This window comes from Mobula birostris, chromosome 26, assembly GCF_030028105.1.
Source record: "Mobula birostris isolate sMobBir1 chromosome 26, sMobBir1.hap1, whole genome shotgun sequence".
Lineage (NCBI taxonomy): Eukaryota > Metazoa > Chordata > Chondrichthyes > Myliobatiformes > Myliobatidae > Mobula > Mobula birostris.
Window position 1 is genome coordinate 10,086,811 of NC_092395.1, and position 19,060 is coordinate 10,105,870.

At 41.3% G+C, this 19,060-nt stretch overlaps 1 long non-coding RNA gene across 4 annotated transcripts in view; it reads right to left on the reverse strand.

Moving 5' to 3' along the window:
• The window catches only part of LOC140188032 (uncharacterized), a 211,320-nt gene that overhangs the window by 146,672 nt on the left and 45,588 nt on the right, over positions 1-19,060 (reverse strand). For all 4 annotated transcript variants that reach the window (XR_011883212.1, XR_011883215.1, XR_011883214.1 and 1 more), the window contains exon 2: positions 202-307. This is a non-coding gene — a long non-coding RNA (uncharacterized lncRNA). The remainder of the gene's footprint in view (positions 1-201; positions 308-19,060) is intronic.

The following is a 19,060-nucleotide window of genomic DNA, read 5'->3' on the forward strand; positions in this document are numbered from 1 at the left end:
AAAAACATAGTAGCTAAATAAGTAACTATCGACAACATGAGTTGCAGAGCCTTGAAAGTGAGTCCATAGGTCCAGAAGCCTGAAAGGTCTCACACCGAAAGTTGAAAGTGTAATTGTGATGAATTTAAGTGCAGAACCAAAGATGTGTGCTGCATTGCATTACATAATTTCAATCTTATAGGCAACATAGCCAAAACTTACTTGTATTCTGTTGGTTCTGATGCACCGCTAGAACTGAAGAAACAGCCAAGGTTCCTGGTCCAAATTCCTACCCAATGATGATTTTCACCTGATGATTTCTGTCACTCTGGAAGACAAATGTAGATTTTTGACAGCAGGAAGTGGAATTTGAGTGGACATGGAAATAAAGTTTGTTTATATTTCAAAATTAAACTTAATAATATACACATCAAGAATCAGTGCAAAACTTTTAAATTCAGTAGTATTTTTTTTTGGAACCATAGCACCATTGTCACTCCTGTGGCTTTCTGGGGTGAGGGGCTTCCCCACCTGACTCAGCCCTCTCCACATGGGGCAGAGGAAGGAGCCCAGACTGGTTTTCCCCCACAGAGCCTTTGTACTGGCTGCACCAAATGTCAGTGTATCCCCCAGAATGTGCCAGACAGCAACCTTCCCTTACAGACATCTCACTGTTCTGGAAGACCAAGTTTAGGATAGATCTAAGGCCGCCTTTCATTGAGTTGATAACCTTTGAGCAGCACTTGATGTCTGTCTGAGTGTGAACCCTCGGGAACAGCTTGTAGTTAAGAGTCCTGTTATACAGTTACTGAGAATAAACCACAATAAGGACCCTTGGATCCTTCTCCACAGCATTTTAGCAAATCCACAGCTTCTCCACTGCAGCGTCCCTAGGGTGATGTGTGTTGGGTGGATATGTCATCTGTACTGCAAGGATCTGACTATGATGGCCCTCTCACCACCAGCTAAGTGAGGTCTTAGTGCTTGTTGGACAGTTTGTTCAGGGAACCGCCCCACCACTCCAAAGGATCCTTTTCCCTCAGCTGTCTTGCACTGACCACTGCCTGATGGACTTGCAGGCAAAGGCATTTTCTTGGAAGAACTCTTCCACAAAAGACAGTTAGTGTGGCAATATCCAGCTGATAATAGTATAGCGGTGGGGCAGACCCATCTTCAACACCGGGGTGAAGTAGAACTGTCAGTGTCCATGCACCCTGAATCACTGATACAGCCATACATGGTGCTATTGATCAGGTTAAGGGCAATGTTGAGTGCACTTTAGCCTCCATGCTCTGGGGAGTTGTGCTTCATGACCCATTGAACCTGCTCCACTTTGGATTCCAAATGATTTTCCCAGGTGATTACTGAGGAGGAGGAGCGAGGAACAGGCCACACCTGCTTCAAGTACATCAGCCTTAAGGACATATTGTGCCTTCTATTCCAAATTGCCGCTATTTCCAGTGCTAAACATTAAATATTCCTTGACTGATATAGTGTGATAGCATTTTAATGTTTGACTTCCTGATTGATTCTGTGGGTGTGGCTCAGCAGTAGGAATTAATAGTCTACTTGAAACAGCACATTCATCACATTACTGTTACTCATACATCGAAATATTAGGTTATACTTTAATGTGAGAAGATAAACCAATGAAGGCCTTTGGCAATGTGGCGTCAAATAAATTTCACGTCACATGCCGGTGATAATAATTACGATTCTGATGTTTTCCTTTTCAACAAATTTCATCAAACATTCTAACCTACATGGAGTACTGTCACAAGAAAGCAACATTTATCAGCAAGGACCCCCACCATCCAGGCCATGCTCTCTTCTCAATGCTACTATGAAGAAGGTGGTACAGGTGCCTCAGGACCCACACCATCAGGTTCACGTACAGTTATTACTCCCCAACCATCAGGCTCCTGAACCAGACGGTATAACTTCACTCACAGCAACACAGATCTGTTCCCATAACATAGAACATAGAATAGTACAGCACAGTACAGGCCCTTCAGCCCACAATGTTGTGCCGACCCTCAAACCCTGTCTCCCATATAAGCCCCCACCTTAGATTCCTCCATATACCTGTCTAGTAGTCTCTTAAACTTCACTAGTGTATCTGCCTCCATCACTGACTCAGGCAGTGCATTCCACGCACCAACCACTCTCTGAGTAAAAAACCTTCCTCTAATATCCCCCTTGAACTTCCCACCCCTTACCTTAAAGCCATGTCCTCTTGTATTGAGCAGTGGTGCCCTGGGGAAGAGGCGCTGGTTATCCACTCTATCTATTCCTCTTATTATCTTGTACACCTCTATCATGTCTCCTCTCATCCTCCTTCTCTCCAAAGAGTAAAGCCCTAGCTCCCTTAATCTCTGATCATAATGCATACTTTCTAAACCAGGCAGCATCCTGGTAAATCTCCTCTGTACCCTTTCCAATGCTTCCACATCCTTCCTATAGTGAGGTGACCAGAACTGGACACAATACTCCAAGTGTGGCCTAACCAGAGTTTTATAGAGCTGCATCATTACATCGCGACTCTTAAACTCTATCCCTCGACTTATGAAAGCTAACACCCCATAAGCTTTCTTAACTACCCTATCCACCTGTGAGGCAACTTTCAGGGATCTGTGAACATGTACCCCGAGATCCCTCCGCTCCTCCACACTACCAAATATCCTGCCATTTACTGCCTTGGAGTTTGTCCTTCCAAAGTGTACCACCTCACACTTCTCCGGGTTGAACTCCATCTGCCACTTCTCAGCCCACTTCTGCATCCTATCAATGTCTCTCTGCAATCTTTGACAATCCTCTACACTATCTACAACACCACCAACCTTTGTGTCGTCTGCAAACTTGCCAACCCACCCTTCTACCCCCAGATCCAGGTCGTTAATAAAAATCATGAACAGTAGAGGTCCCAGAACAGATCCTTGTGGGACACCACTAGTCACAATCTTCCAATCTGAATGTACTCCCTCCACCACCACCCTCTGCCTTCTGCAAGCAAGCCAATTCTGAATCCACCTGGCCAAACTTCCCTGGATCCCATGCCTTCTAACTTTCTGAATAAGCCTACCGTGTGGAACCTTGTCAAATGCCTTACTAAAATCCATATAGATCACATCCACTGCACTACTCTCATCTATATGCCTGGTCACCTCCTCAAAGAACTCTGTTAGGCTTGTTAGACATGATCTGCCTTTCACAAAGCCATGCTGACTGTCCCTGATCAGACCATGATTCTCTAAATGCCTATAGATCCTATCTCTAAGAATCTTTTCCAACAGCTTTCCCACCACAGACGTACAGACGTATAACCTATGGACTCACTTTCAAGGACTCTTCAACTCATGTTCTCAATATTTATTGTTTATTTATTATTATTATTTCTATTTTTTCTTTCATTTTGTTTCTGTAGTTTGTTGTCCTTTGCACATTGGTTGATGTCTGTCCGGTTGGGTGCAGTCTTTAATTTATTCTATTGCGTTTCCCAGTATTAGGAATAAGCTCCCGCTACCTATTAAATGCTCCCAATGGCATGCATCGCAAATAGCATCTGACAACCAAGTCCACTTCCTGGCTCCACATATGGCTTAGCTAGGAAGCCCGGTGGAACCATTTTTACTGACAGAAGAAGGGGCAAAGAGGGTATTGGTGCCTTAAGATCAGTCACTTTGGGAAAACCCAGCTGACTAGTAGAAGGAAAACTAATCTCAAACCAACACTGCCTTGTGGTTCTACCCACTCATGGGGAAGGTTTCAGCCCATGTTGAGTTCAGTGCTGACTGAATGCTGCTGGTGCCAAACTATCATTCTCTGCTGCTCCTTTGGATTCAACAGTTGTGTGGTGATGGGGAGCCTGCTGAATGGATAACAGCTTACTCTCCATATCGTACTGTCCTGGCTTGCATATCACATATAAACCATAAGACTTAGGAGCAGAATTAGGCCATTTGGCCCATCGAATGCTCTGCCATTTAATCATGGCTGAATCCTTTTTTCCCTTCCTCAGCCCCACTCCCTGGCCTTCTCCCTGTAACCATTGATGCCGTGTCCAATCAAGAACCTATCAATCTCTGCCTTAAATACACCCAACAACCAGGCCTCCATAACTGCCTGTGGTAACAAATTTCACAAATTTACCACCCCCTGGCTAAAGAAATTTTTCCTTATCTCTGTTTTAAATGGATGCCCTCTATCCTGAAGCTGTGTCCTCTTGTCCTGGACTCCTCCACCAAGGGAAACATCCTTTTCACGTCTACTCTGTCTAGGCCTTTCAACATTCAAAAGGTTTCAATGAAATCCCCCCTCACCCTTCTAAATTCCAGCAAGTATAGACCCAGAGCCATCAAACATTCCTCATATGATAACCCTATCATTCCTGAAATCATCCTTGTGAACCTTTTCTAAACCCTCTCCAATTACAGCACATTTTTTCTTAGATGAGGAGCCAAAAACTGTGCCTTATAAAGCCTCAGCATCACATCACTGCTCTTGTATTCTAGATCTCTTGAAATGAATGCTAACATTGCATTTGCCTTCTTCACCACCAACTCAAACTGCAAGTTAACATTTAGGGTGTTCTGCACAAGGGCTCCCAAGTGTCTTTGCATCTCAGATTTTTGGATTTCCTCCCTGTTCAGAAAATAGTTTGCACATTTATTTGTACTACCAAAGTGTATGACCATGCATTTTTCAACATTGTATTTCATTTGCTTCTTTTTTGCCCATTCTCCTTCTGCAGCCTACATGTTTCATCAACAGCACCTGCTCCTCCACCAATCTTCAATCACCTGCAAACTTGGCAACAAAGCCATCTATTCCATCATCTAAATCACTGATAATATACTGCATAAAAAGCAGTCCCAATACCGACCCCTGCAGAACATCACTAGTCACTGGCAGCCAACCAGAAAAGAATGCTTTTATTCCCTCTCGCTGGCTTGTACCAATCAGCCAATGCTCTAACCATGCCAGTAACTTTCCTGTAATACCATGTACTCTTAACTTGCTTAGCAGCTGGTACACAACATCCATGGTAAGCCCTGACCAACGGAGGGCATCACAATTGTGTTTCTTGTATTTATTGTGGATGCTCGCAAAAGAATGAATCTCAGGGTTGTATATGGTGACATATATGTACTTCTATAATAAATTTACTTTGAACTTTTGCAGTTACATTTGTCTTATAGGACAAGCAAGTGGTCCTTTCCAATATTAATTATAAAATATCTAGTTTCCTATCCACGCTTTGGATTGCATCCAGGAAAATGCATTAGCTGACGACACTTTTCCTGAGAATTAGTACGATCTCTTCAATTACATGTTGCAAGAGGTCAGCTCATTACACAGTTTGTTATGATAATTCCCATTTGCAGGAGGAACAGAAAGTCTTACCCGGCAACTGAACAGATATTTGGGGAAGTCTGCCCTATATGTGCACATTTGTAGCCATCCTTGAATATCTTTGAGAGCTGAAAAAACAACAACATGCAACTGAGACAGGGAAATTTATTTTTATTTATATAATAGGGCGGAGAACAGGCCCTTCCGGCCCAATAAGCCACACCGCCCAGTTACACACCTATTTAACCCTATCCTAATCACAGGACAATTTACACTGACCAATTAACCTACTAACTGCTACGTCTTTGGACTGTGGGAGGAAACTGAAGCACCCAAAGGAAATCCATGTGGTCATGAGAACAAGATACAAACTCCTTACAGGAGGCACCGGATTTGAACTCCAAACTCCGGAATGCCCGGACCTGCAAATGCGCTGCTCTAACCATTACACTACTGTGGCACCCACATAGGCCTGTTGCTGAGTTAATTGACCTCTGCTGGGAATGTTACAATTGTTCTCCACCTCAAATGGCAATAAAGGAAGTGATTGCTATATTTCCCAGCCTCAATATCCCAGCAGTCCTTATTACAGACATATCAGTACTGGATGTAAATGGTGGGCTTTCATTCCAGAAATAATGGATGAAGTGGAATGACTAAACCTTCCATCAATTGAGGCAATGAACCTTGATATCACCTTAAGACATAAATATTAGCTAAGGTTTCAGTGCAAAAACAATAGTCGACACACATTTAAGAAATGCATTGCCTCACAATATCCTATGTAGATTAGGGCTCCACATTAGGCCGTCTATGAGAGGCATGGTAGAGTAACGGTTATCATAGTGCTTTTATAGTGCCAGTGACCTGGGTTTATTTCCCGCAACTGTCTGTAAGAAGTTTTCACGTTCTCCCTGTGACCATGTTGGTTTCCTCTGGGTGCTCCATTTTCCTCCCACGGTCCAAAGTTGTATGGGTTCGTAGGTTAATTGGTCACAAGGGTATAAGTAGGCAGCATCCTCATGGGATAGAAAGGCCTGTTACTGTGCTGTATCTCTAAATAAAAATAATAAAAATAAGATGATCAACTAGGACAAATTGATGGCCATCATGACACTGTGAAGCGAACGGTAATTTCTTGCCTGCATCCACGCAGTTAAACAGCAGTCCAGCATTGGCAGTAGCTTTCTCTCACTAGCTTTCTTCAACTTTATCTTTACGAAATTTTCACCTGTGCTACCATAAAGTATTTATGATCCTTTCTCATTCCAAATATCTTGAAATGTTGCCCTTAGTTGTATGTGGTCTAGGCGATTAAATATGAAGTTAGAAGCTCCTCTAGGCTAAAGAAACGAATTGCAATTTCTTCAACAAAATATTTTAAAACAGAATTTGTAGTTTAGAGTCCATTTCTTGTTGGATAAGAGATTGCTGGTGGGAATAACATTTATTGCCCATTATCTAAGAAAAGGAAGTAGAATTTTTTTCTAATTTTAAAATGTTTCTGAGATCTTAACCAATATCTTGATCTTAAGTGTCCCCCACAGTCTTCATTTTGAAATCTATATATTATTTACAAACTTGGAAAACTAATGCAGAATTAAGAGAATATCTGCAGATGCTGGAAATCCAAGCAACATACACAAAATGCTGGAAGAACTCAGCAGGCCAGGCAGCATCCATGGAAAAGAGTGCAGTCAACGTTTCAGGCCGAGACCCTGAGAAAAGGTGGGGTCCATCATTAAGAAAACTATACTTAATGCAATTCAGGTTTTTTCTATTATTATGTATTGCATTGTACTACTGCTGCAAAGACAACAAATTTCACGACACTTGCCACTGATATTAAACCTGATGCTGGTTCTGATCATGTTAATGCTAGACATGCTCAGATAGGAGATGCAGTACTGTTCCTCAAGCTTACTTGGGACCTCAAAATAGCAATGCAGCAGGCCACAGGTAAATATATTAAAATGTGAGTGAGATGGAGAAATAATCTGGAAAGGAATGTTGGCCACGTGATCGGGTTACCAAGATGCTGATTTGACTAATGAAAATCCAATTATAATGAATTTAAAGTAAAATAAGTGATTTTGTCTTTCTTTTGCTTCGACTTGTGTGCCAGCTTGGTTGTGGTTCTTACTACAGCAGGCGACCCTCAACTGGATGTATTGTTTCTCAGATTAGAAGTCAAGTGTTTCCTGATCATTTGATTTAAATTACCATGAAATGATCCCACAGCATTAGTCACATGACACAGAAACAGGTCCTTTAGCCCAGCTCCCCCCTGCTGAGTTGCCCACTTGAGTTGGTCTCATTTCAAAGAATCAAAGTGCATTTATTATCAAAGTATGTATGCTCTATGCAACCCTGAGATTCATCTTCCCACAGACAGCCATGAAACTGCATTCAAAAACAAACATCAAACTCCCTTCCATATATGTGCAAAAAAAACCCAAAACACATAAACAGCAAAAAAAAGAAAACAAACAAAAAACAGAATTTTTTGTATTGCACTGTACTGCTCAAAATCAAAAGAATTCAGACATATTCAGTTCATCTCAATCTAGCTCTGTGTTGTTCGTTATTTGCAGGCTGTCCCAATCAAAATCACCCAAAATAGCAACAAAAGGAACGAGCAAGCAGAAAACTAGAAACATATCGTAACGTGAACTACGGAGTCCAATCTACAAACCACGTTGATTGAACTTTGCCCAAGACCCAGGACTCCAGTCAATCCTCTGGCAGCATCGACGGAGAGCCTGGTAGACGACACTGAACACACGCTCGCTTTCCGCTCATGCCTCGATGATTTTAACCTTCCTCGATGCTTTAGTTAGCGAGACTGGCGAGAAATTGAGTTGATCAAGTGCTTGCACCCCTTCTCCAGGCTTCTTGGCCTCGAGGTCGCACGCTTCGCTCAAAACCTCAACTTTCAACCTCTGAGACAGCAAAGCACCAGACTGGGCAATCGGCCTAAAAACACACCACTGAAATGTAGAATCCAAGCTTCAACAATGGCAGAATCACATTTGAAAGAAAAATACATTAAAAAAAAGTGAAAGTGGTAGTTTCGTGAAACACCTGGAGAAAATTCAATAGTGTAGCGGTTAGTGCGACGCTATTACAACTTGGCACGTCAAAGTTCCGAGTTCAACTCCGGCATCCTCTGAAAGGAGTTTCCATGTCCTCCTCATGACTGTGTGGGTTCCCACTGGTGCACCGGTTTCCACCCACAGTCCAAAAATGTACTGGTTGGTAGATTAATTAGTCATTGTAAATTGTCCCATGATTAGGCTACAGTTAAATAGGTGGGTTGCTAGGCGGTGCAACCCGTTTGGCTAGAAGGTCCTGTTCCTCACTTTATCTCTAAATAAACGAACTCATTTTCTTAAAAATGAAATTAATTTAATCGTGATAATGAAGTAAAAGTAATTAAAACCATTACTTTATTTTAATGAAGATTTTCTTGTATTTATCTCTTCCCAAATAAAGGGGTTTTGTACCCTGACCTCCCCTTAGGTAAGGCTGATGGGAAATGCAGTAAAACAGTCTCGGTGCATTGGTCCTCTACTGCTGGGCACAGTGGTGGGTCCAGTGGTGAAGTGGGAGGTCAGGTGCACCGGCTTGGGCATCAGCGGGAAGTTGAAGTATGAAAACCAGAGATGTACTCAGACCCAAACAGCAGACACCTGCCAGTTCCTAGAACCACCAGTTGTCAATCAGAGCAACTTGAACTGACAGTAATCATTTTGTTTCAAAAACAATTGAAGTTATGAAACATTTAGGTTTAAGGTGTATATAATTGTAATTGCTTTAATTAGAAATGAAATTCACCAATTCTGCCAGTAATTCCTGCACGCTGCCATAGTAGCGTGGTGGTGAGTGCAACGCTATTACAGCTCATGGTATCGGAGCCCAGAGTTCAATTCCGGCACCGCTCTGTTGGCGCCAATGGATTTTGGGACTGCCTGGTGAAGGAAGCCATTGAAGTACAACTAGATGAAAAGGATTTTAACAAAGACGAAGATCTCGCTCTAAGTAAGAACTAGAATTAGATTGTAAACAAGGTGGGACAGTGGAAAGCTGATTGAATGAGGAAGGAAGGATGACAGGATAAAATGCCACTGGACTAGACATTCCCAGGCAGCTCACTGATGAAGGTGGAAGAGTTTGTCATCGAAACATTGGTTAAAATCGATACCTGTACCCAGCTGGAAGCCCGAGAAGAGTTTATTCATCATATATGTTGGAAAAGCACTAGATCCTTTTTCAGGAACTTAATGCTTTAAAAATGATGGAAACAGTAAGGGTGGACAGAAATAACAAGACATGAATAGGAAGAGATTAAATTTTTGTATCTTAAAAAATCTCTGCAAACCATAAGGTTGAATTCCTTGCAGTATAGGGTGCCCCAGACATTGGCCACACATCTGCACAGTGTTTTCAACCCACAATGTTGCACACACGTAAGAAATCATTCAGCCAAGATCCATAATCTTTGTTTGATTCTTCTGCTCATGGTCAATGGAGAAATGCTTACAGCTAGAACTTTACAATCGCTGAACTACGGGATACATTGGTCTGTGTTTGTAATATCACAAAGGATATCAGCACTTTATCTACAAGATATTCACTTTATTCAAGTAATGTCCATAGCTTACTGGCCTGTAAAAAGAGAAGTGTTGTGCAAGATCTACCACACTGAAAAATACTAAAAATCATTGAAGAATAAAAAGGAATTGGCCACACACTGAAAAACCAAGAACTTGTTTTCTTTATTTCAAATAGTTGATGAATATTCTGCAGCCTGTGTTGTACTTATTGTAACACACTTATATTACATAAGAACATAAGAAATAGGAGCAGGAGTACACCATTTGGCCCGGCGAGCCTGCTCCGCTATTCAATAAGATCATGGCTGAGCTGACCATGGACTTATCTCCACCTATCTGTCTTTTCCCCATAATCCTCAATTTCCCTACTGTACAAAATATATCCAACCTTGTCTTAAATACATTTACTGAGGCAACCTCCAAGGTGACCAATCTCTCCTCATAGTCTAACCCCCTCATCTCTTGAATCAACCTGGTGAATCTCCTCTGCACCACCTCCAAAGCCAGTATATCCTCCTTAAGTAAGGAGACCAGAACTGCACACAGTACTCCAGATGTGACCTCACCAGTAACCTGTACATTTCTCTCTGCAGACTATCTGTATCCTCTGCACTATTTGCTTTTCCACTCAATTTAGTGTTATCGGCAAACTTAGGTACACCACACTCGGTCCCTTCTTCCAGATAGTTAATGTATATTGTAAACAGTTGCAGGCCGAGCACCAACCCCTGTGGCACACTGCTCACCATTGATTGCCAACTAGAGAAACACTTATGTATCTCAACTCTCTACTTTCTATTGGTTAACCATTAATACTATAAGACATTGGAGTAGATTTATGCCATTCGGCCCATTGAGTCTGCTACACCATTCATATCATTGCTGATTTATTATATCTCTGAAACTCATTCCCCTGCATTCTCTCCATAAATTTTGATGTCCTTTCTAATCAAGAACCTATCAACTTCTGCTTTAAATATCCCCATTGATTTAGCCTCCACAGCCATCTGTGACAAGGAATTCCACACATTCAGTATATAGTTCAGAATTGTTCACCTATTAGTTGTGTATAAGGCAGAATTCACTCTTACATTTCATAATACAACTCAAAGTCATAAATATTGAGTGTGAAACACAAAACGTGTGAAACACAAAACTGACTAATTTATCAATTATTTATATTTGCCCTTTAACCTATAAAATGGTCCTTTAAGTTTGCAAAATATTAGAATCTTCCAAATTCTTTTGTTAAAATTGTCCATTGTTAATAATTCTCATTGGGAAGTAAAATTCCTATTAATTTAAATATTTCTACATCATTCTAAAATTATTTTGTTGGATATACTGTACGTTAAGGGTGATATTCCAGAAAGCAGATTAAGCATTGAGGCTGTTACTTCAATCACATACTGAATGCAATTTCCCCCTGTACAAAACATTACTGTGGACTCCATGCCATAAAACATATGGAGTGCATAACAGAGCAAAACACTGTCTAATAATGTATAAGAGTTGCAGCCTATAGATTTCTCTTTGAAGTAAATTCATCCAACTTTATCCTGTCATAAAAGTCTATAGACAGTAAATGGCAGGGCCCTCAGAAGTATTCATTTTCAGCGGGATATTTCCCATACTGTAAAAGGACTAGATGGGATAGTTTGTCAAATGTGTTCAGGAAAGTTTCCTTAATCAGTACGTAGAAGTCCTAATGAAAGAGTGTGCGATACTTGATTAGCTATTAGGGAATGACAGAAGGTGACAAAAGTTTGTGGAAGGAAACACTTTGCATCTAGTGCTCATAATGCTAGTAGTTTCAAAGTAAATATGGAAAAAGATAGGTCTGATCCACAGGTTGAGATTCTAAATTGGACAAAGGCCAGTTTTGATGGTATCAGAAAGGATCTGGCGTGTGTGGATTAGGACAGGCTGTTTTCTGGCAAACATGTACTTGGTAAGCATGAGGCCTTCAAAAATTAAATTTTGAGAGTACAAAGCTTGTACGTGTCTCTCAGAATAATAGGTAAAGATAACAGGATTAGGGAACCTTGGTTTTCAAGAGATATTGAGGCCCTGGTTAAGAAAAAAAAAAGGTGCATAGCAGGTATAGGCAAGTAGGAACAAATGAGGTACTTATAGAGTATAAGAAATGAAAGAGAACACTTAAGAAGGAAATCAGGAGAGCTACAAGAAGGCATGAGTTTGCCATAGTAGACAAGGTGAAGGAGAATTCTAAGGGCTTCTACAGATATGTTAAGAGCAAAAAGATTGCACGGGACAAAATTGGTCCTCTAAAAGATCAGAATGGTAATCTGTGCACGGAGCCAAAAGAGATGGGGAGATCTTAATTTTTTTGCATCTGTATTTACTTGGGAGATGGACACAGAGTCTACAGAAGTGAGGCAAAGCAGCAGTGCGATCATGGACCGAAAACAGATTATCGAGCAGGAGGTGTTTGCTGTCGAGGGAAATTAGGGTGGATAGATCTCCAGGGCCTGACAAAGTGCTTCCTCATACTCTATGGGTGGCAAGTGCAGAAACTGCAGAGGCCCTAGCAGAGATATTTATTTATTTGTTGAGATATAGCACAGAATAGGCCCTTTGAGCCACACCACCCAGTAATCCCCCAATTTAATTCTAGCCTTATCATGGAACAATTTACAATGGCCAATTAACCTACCAATTGGTACACCTTTGGACTTTGGGAGGAAATTGGAGCACCCGGAAGAAACTTACGCGGTACAAACTCCTTACAGACAGTGGTGAGAATCGAACCCAGATTGCTGGTACTGAAAAGCATTGTGCTAACCATGATGCTACCATGCTGCCCCATATTTAAATCATCCTTCACGACAGATGAGACACCAGAGGATTGGAGGATAGCTAACGTTGTTCCGCTGTTTAAGAAAAGCTCTAAAAAATAAACCGAGAAATTACAGGCTGGTGAACCTGACATTAGTAGTGGGTAGGTTATTGCAACGTATTCTAAGGAATAGGATTCTTGAATATTTGGATAAACATTGACTGATTAGGGAGAGTCAGCATGGAGACTACAATGGAATGAGGGAGAATCTGGCTAGTGTAGACTGGGAACACAGGCTATATGGTTGGACAGTTGAGCAACAGTGAAAGACTTTCAAAGAGATTTTTCTAGTGCTCAACAGTAGTATATTCCAGTTAAAAGCAAGGACAGTAAGGGTGGGGAGAGCCAGCCTTGGAAATAAAAGACGGCATCAATCTAAAAGTTTGTGCATACAAAGTTGGCAAGAGTAGTGGGAAACTGGAAGATTGGGAGAACTTTAAAAAGCAACAAAGTACCACTGAGTGAGCAATAAAGAAAGGGAAGCTAGATTATGAAAATTAACCAGCACAAAATATAGAAAACGGATAGTGAAAGTTTTTATAATTGTATAAAGCGGAAAAGGGTGGCTAAGGTGAATGTAGGTCCCTTGGAGGATGAGATGGGGGAATTGATATTGGGAAATGAGGAAATGGCCAAGGCTTTAAATGATTATTTTGTGTCGGTATTCACTGTAGAGGATGCATCTAACATGCCAAAAAGAGGTGTTATGGATGCGATGGGAGGTGAGGACCTCTATACAATAGCTATCACTATAGAGGTAGTGCTGAGCAAACTTGTGGGCCTGAAGATAGATAAGTGCCCTGGTCCTGATGGAATGCATCCCAGGGTACTGAAAGAAATGGCAGAAGTTATAGTAGAGGCTTTGGTGATGATTTACCAATATTCTCTGGACTCTGGGCAGGTACCAGCAGATTGGAAGAATGGCTAATGTCACACAACTGTTCCAAAAAGGATATAGGCAAAAGCGAGGTAACTATAGGCCAGTTGGTTCAACATCTGTAGTTGGGAAAATGCTTGAACCTATAATTAAAGAAGAAATAGTGAGGCATCTGGAAAGAAATGGATTCAGCAAAGGCAGATCCTGTTTGACAAACTTACTGGAGTTCTTTGAGGATACAACAAGCGCAGTGGATAGAGGGGAACAGATGGACAGTATTTGTTTGGATTTTCAGAAGGCGTTCAATAACGTGCCACATAAAATATTTATCCATAAGATAAGGATGCATAGAGTTGAGGTTGATGTATTAGCATGGATGGAGGATTGGTTAACTAATAGAAAGCAGAGAGTTGGGATACATAGGTGTAACTTTGGTTGGCATCAGTGGTGAGCAGTGTGCTGGGCCAGCAACTGTTCACGATATGTATTAACTATCTGGAAGAGGGGGCCAGGTGTAGTGTATCTAAGTTTGCTGATGTTACTAAATTGAGTGGAAAAGCAAATAGTGCAGAAGATACAGAGAGTCTGTAGAGAGATATAGAAAGGTTAAGTGAGTGGGCAAGGGCTGGTAGATGGAGTACAATGTTAGTAAATGCAAGGTCTTCCACTTTGGAAAGAGAAGTGAAAGAGCAGATTATTATTTAAATGGTAAAAAATTGCAGCATGCTGCTGTGCAGAGGGACTTGGGCGTGCTTGCGCATGAACAAAAGGTTGGTTTGTAGGTGCAGCAGGCTATCAAGAAGGCAAGTGGAATGTTGGCCTTCATTGCTAGAGGGATTGAATTTAAGAGCAGGGAGGTTATGCTGCATTTGTACCGGGTACTGATGAGGCCGCACGTGGAGTACTACGTAAAGTTCTGGTCTCCTTACTTGAGGAAGGATATACTGGCTTTGGAGGCAGTGCAGAGGAGGTTCACCAGGTTGATTCCAGAGATGAGGGGGGTTAGATTATGAGGAGAGATTGAGTTGCCTGGGGACTGTACTCGCTGAGGTGAGACTAGAATTGGGACATAGCCTCAAGATTCAGGGGAGCAGAATTAGGATGGAGATCAGGAGCAACTACTTTTCCCAGAGACTGGTGAATCTGTGGAATTCTCTGCCCAATGAAGCAGTGGAGGCTACCCCAGTAAATATATTTAAGAAAAGGTTGGATAGATTTTGAATAGTTGGGGAATTAAGGGTTATGGGGAAAATGCAGGTAGGTGGAGATGAGTTGAGTCCATGGCCAGATCCGGCATGATCTTATTGAATGGCGGAGCAGGCTCGAGGGGCCAGATGGCCTACTCCTGCTCCTATTTCTTATGTTCTAGAGATTAAGTGTGGTATGTTGTGTAATCTTACTGAGTTCTTCGAAGAAGTTACCAAGAAAGTTGATGAAGGCAAGATAGTGGATGTTGTCTACTTGGACTTCTGCAAGGCATTTGACAAGGTCCCAGATGGGAGGTTGGTCAAGAAGGTTCAGTCCTTTGGCATTCAATATGAAGGTAGTAAATTCCATTAAACATTGGCTTTTTGGGAGAAACAAGATCGTGGTAGTAGCTGGTTGCCTCTCTGACTGAGGACTGTGAGTAGTGGAGTACCGCAGGGATTGGTGCTGGGTCCTTTGTTGTTTGTCATCAATATCCATGATCTGGATGATAATGTAGCTATCTGGATCAGCAAAATTGTGGATGACACCAAGATTGGGGTGCAGTGAGCCGCAAGAAAAACTATCAGAGCTTGTTGCAGGATTTGGACCAGCTGGAAAAATGAGCTGAAAAATGGCAGACTGAATTTAATGCAGACAGGTGCGAGGTGTTGCACTGGTAGGACCAATCAGGGCAGGTCTTACACAGTGAACGGTAGGGTACTGAGGAGTGTGGTAGAACTAAGGAATCTAGGAATACGGGTCCATAATTCACTGAAGGTGGCGTCACAGGTTGATAGGGTTGCAAAGAATGGTTTGGCATTTTGGCTTCATAAATTGAAGTATTGAGTACAGTAGATGGGATGTTACCTTGAAGTTGTATAAGATGTTACAGAGGTCTAATTTGGAATATTGAATGAAGTTTTGGAACTTACCTACAGGAAAGATGTAAATAAGGTTGTAAGAATACAGAGAAAATTTACAAAGATGTTGCCGGGACTGAAGGACCTGAGTTATAACAAAAGGTTGAATAAGTTAGGATGTTATTCCTTGGAACGTAGAAGATTGAGAGGAGGTTTGACAGAGGTATACAAAATTATGAGGGGTATAGATAGGGTAAAAGCAAGCAGGCTTTTTCCACGGAGGTTGGGTGAACCTACAACTGGAGGTTATGGGTTAATGGTGAAAGGTGAAAAGTTTAAGGGGAACATGAGGGGAAACTTCTTCACTCAGAGGGTGGTGAGAGTGTGAAACGAGCTACCAGCACAAGTGGTGCATGCAAGCTCGATTTCAATATTTAAGAGAAGTTTGGATAGGTACATGGATGGTGGGACTATGGTTCAGGTGTATATCAATGGGAGTAGGCAGTCTAAATGGTTCAGCATGGACTAGATGGGCTGAAGGGCCAGTTTCTGTGCTGAATTTTTCTATGACTATGACAATAAATAAAAATTTAAAAGCAATCCTATAAAACACAAATGTACAAGTAACTGTAAAGTGGCAGTACATGGGGGAGACGAAAGATGATGAGAAGCTGTGGAGAGGAGTGGCTAATGTGTAAGTAGTGGTGGTGGGGGGTGGTGGGATGGGTTAATGGGTGTAGGTGTTGATCAGCTTGATGGCTTCAGGAATGTAACTGTTTGAGTCTAGTGGTCCTGGCATGGATGCTGCGTAGCCTCTTCCCTGATGGGATAAAACTCAGGTGAAACTTCTTTAATTCTTGATAACAGCTGAGCCCCAAATATATTGTTACATATTACTGAACAATATTACCACGTCACTGAACAATTTTTAAATACTTTACTCATTTATCATTCCTACATGGTAAATTTTGTCTTTTATACTATATCGATACCTTCAAGGGAAAAGAGTCCGTCATGCCTGGCACATGTTTCACAGTTGTTGGATAATACAGTAGATTTCAGTTAAATTGGGCCATTAGTTAATCGGGGCAGTGTCTTATTTGGAAAATTCTTATAGAACAAAAACTAATCGAGAAATAACTGGGATTCCCTTTGTTTAGTTAGGGCTTTTTGCTGCTTAATTGAGACAAAAGACTGTTGCTATACATTGTCTGACTAGCATCAGTTGCCTGTACATCGTGTGGCCAATAGACACTGCACTGTGTCTGCAGACTCAGAGGATCAAAATAAGCTACAGAAAGTTACGAACATCGTCAGCTCCATCATGGGTGCTGGCCTCCCCAGCATCCAGGACATCTTCAAGGAGCAATGCCTCAAAAAGGCAGCATCAGTCAGTATGGACCCCCATCACCTAGAACATATCCTGTTTTCATTGCTACCATCAAGGAGGTACAGAAGCCTGAAGGCACACACCCAATAATTCAAGAACACTTTCTTCTCCTCTGAATGGACATTGAACTCATGAACACTACCTCATTGTTTTTCCCCTCTTTTTGTACTAACTTTAAAAAAAATATATCCTTCTTACCATATCTGACAGTTTTTTATGCATTGTAATATACTGCTGCCGCATAACAATTTTACGACATCTGCCAATGATATTACACCTGATTCTGGAGTTCTATTTTGAATGGACTGGATGCCTGAGGTGCTTCAGCAGAATTATGATGATAAATATGTGAGGAGGTGGGAAGGATAGATCTTCCCTGATTAAAGATAACCCCTGCCTTAGTTTTATTTTGAAATTATACAATAAAAAGATTTGTTGCATCATTTTATATGCTGCCTTGATTCTATTTTACATCACCCAGCATTAAGCTAGAAACAATCAGAGGTGTAGGTGTTCTCAAAGAGTTTATTTTAAAAGCTGCCTTCACTCACTGTGTGATGACATACAGTATAACATCTTGATTATTTGGCCACGAGACAGCTCAGTAAAAATGAGCTAAATGGCAGGAACCAAAGTGAGAAAAGATGGCGCTAGCAAACGAATGCTTTATAAAGTTACTTTGGTTCCAGACTCCCTTTGAATGGGCAGATGGGTGGAACTGGGATCAACAGGAATACATTTTGTTTATGTCACTCCAGGTGACCTGAGGAGACAATAGCAGTCATTTTGTTGAATAACTGCAGCCTATCTGACGATAGTGCTTCCACTTAGTTTTGTGTTTGGGATTTCTAGCAACAATGAAGCAATTCTGATACATGCAAAATGTGGTGGATACACCTTAATCCATCCCAGGAAAAGCCCACCCTACTACTGTGCACATCTACAATGAGTGTTGCCACAAGAAAGCAGCATCCATCATCAAGGACACCCTGACCATTGCTCTCATCTCACTACTGCCATCAGAAAGGAGGTACAGGAGCATCAGGTCCCACACCACCAGGATCAGGAATAGTTATTACCCTTCAACCATAGATAACCCAAACCAGCATAACTTCAACACTGAACTGATGCCACAACCTATGGACTAACTTTCAAAGACTCTACAACTCACGTTCTCAGTATTATTTGTTTGCTTGTTTTCGTATTTGCACAATTTATCTTATTTTGCACATTGGTTGTTTGACATTCTTTATTTGTGTGTAGTTTTTCATTTATTCTATTGTATATCTGTGCTCTACTGTGAATGCATGAAAGAAAATGAATCTCGGGGTAATACAGTAGATGGTGACATATATGTACTAATTGATAACAAATTTATTTTGATCATCGACATGCCCAAATTCAATAGTTGTGTTATATGCATATGGTAGTCGTACGACAATACTCTCCATCCTTCAAAATGGGAAGAGGATAGGAAGTGGGACTAGCTGGATTGCTCCTATATAGACCTGTTTCCTTTCATGCCATGTTTCTGTAATGAAGAGCAGAGCAGAGGAAAGTACAGCCGAAATATCATAGAACTGTTGCACAATATCCTACAGATAAACATGGTACATCAATGATGCAATGGGTAGATATTGAGTTCAACAGCAGTTGTGTTGAATAAGGGACAGCTCTATTCAGGATGATGTTAATCTTCTGAAGCAGCTCTACCATTACGTGAATGGTGAGTATATCCTTGTCTATACTGAGTAGTCAGTCCCTTATTCCAAGTGCTGCAATCGGATGAAGTGACTTGGACTGGCTTACCTCTAGAATCTTTAAAAATACAATTTGAAAGGCTTAAACCAAGATTGTCATCAGCCCTCATTTGCTTAACTGGGTGGTGATGACAGTCTTGGCTTCAGACTTACAAATAATAGCCTTTGATGATTCTCA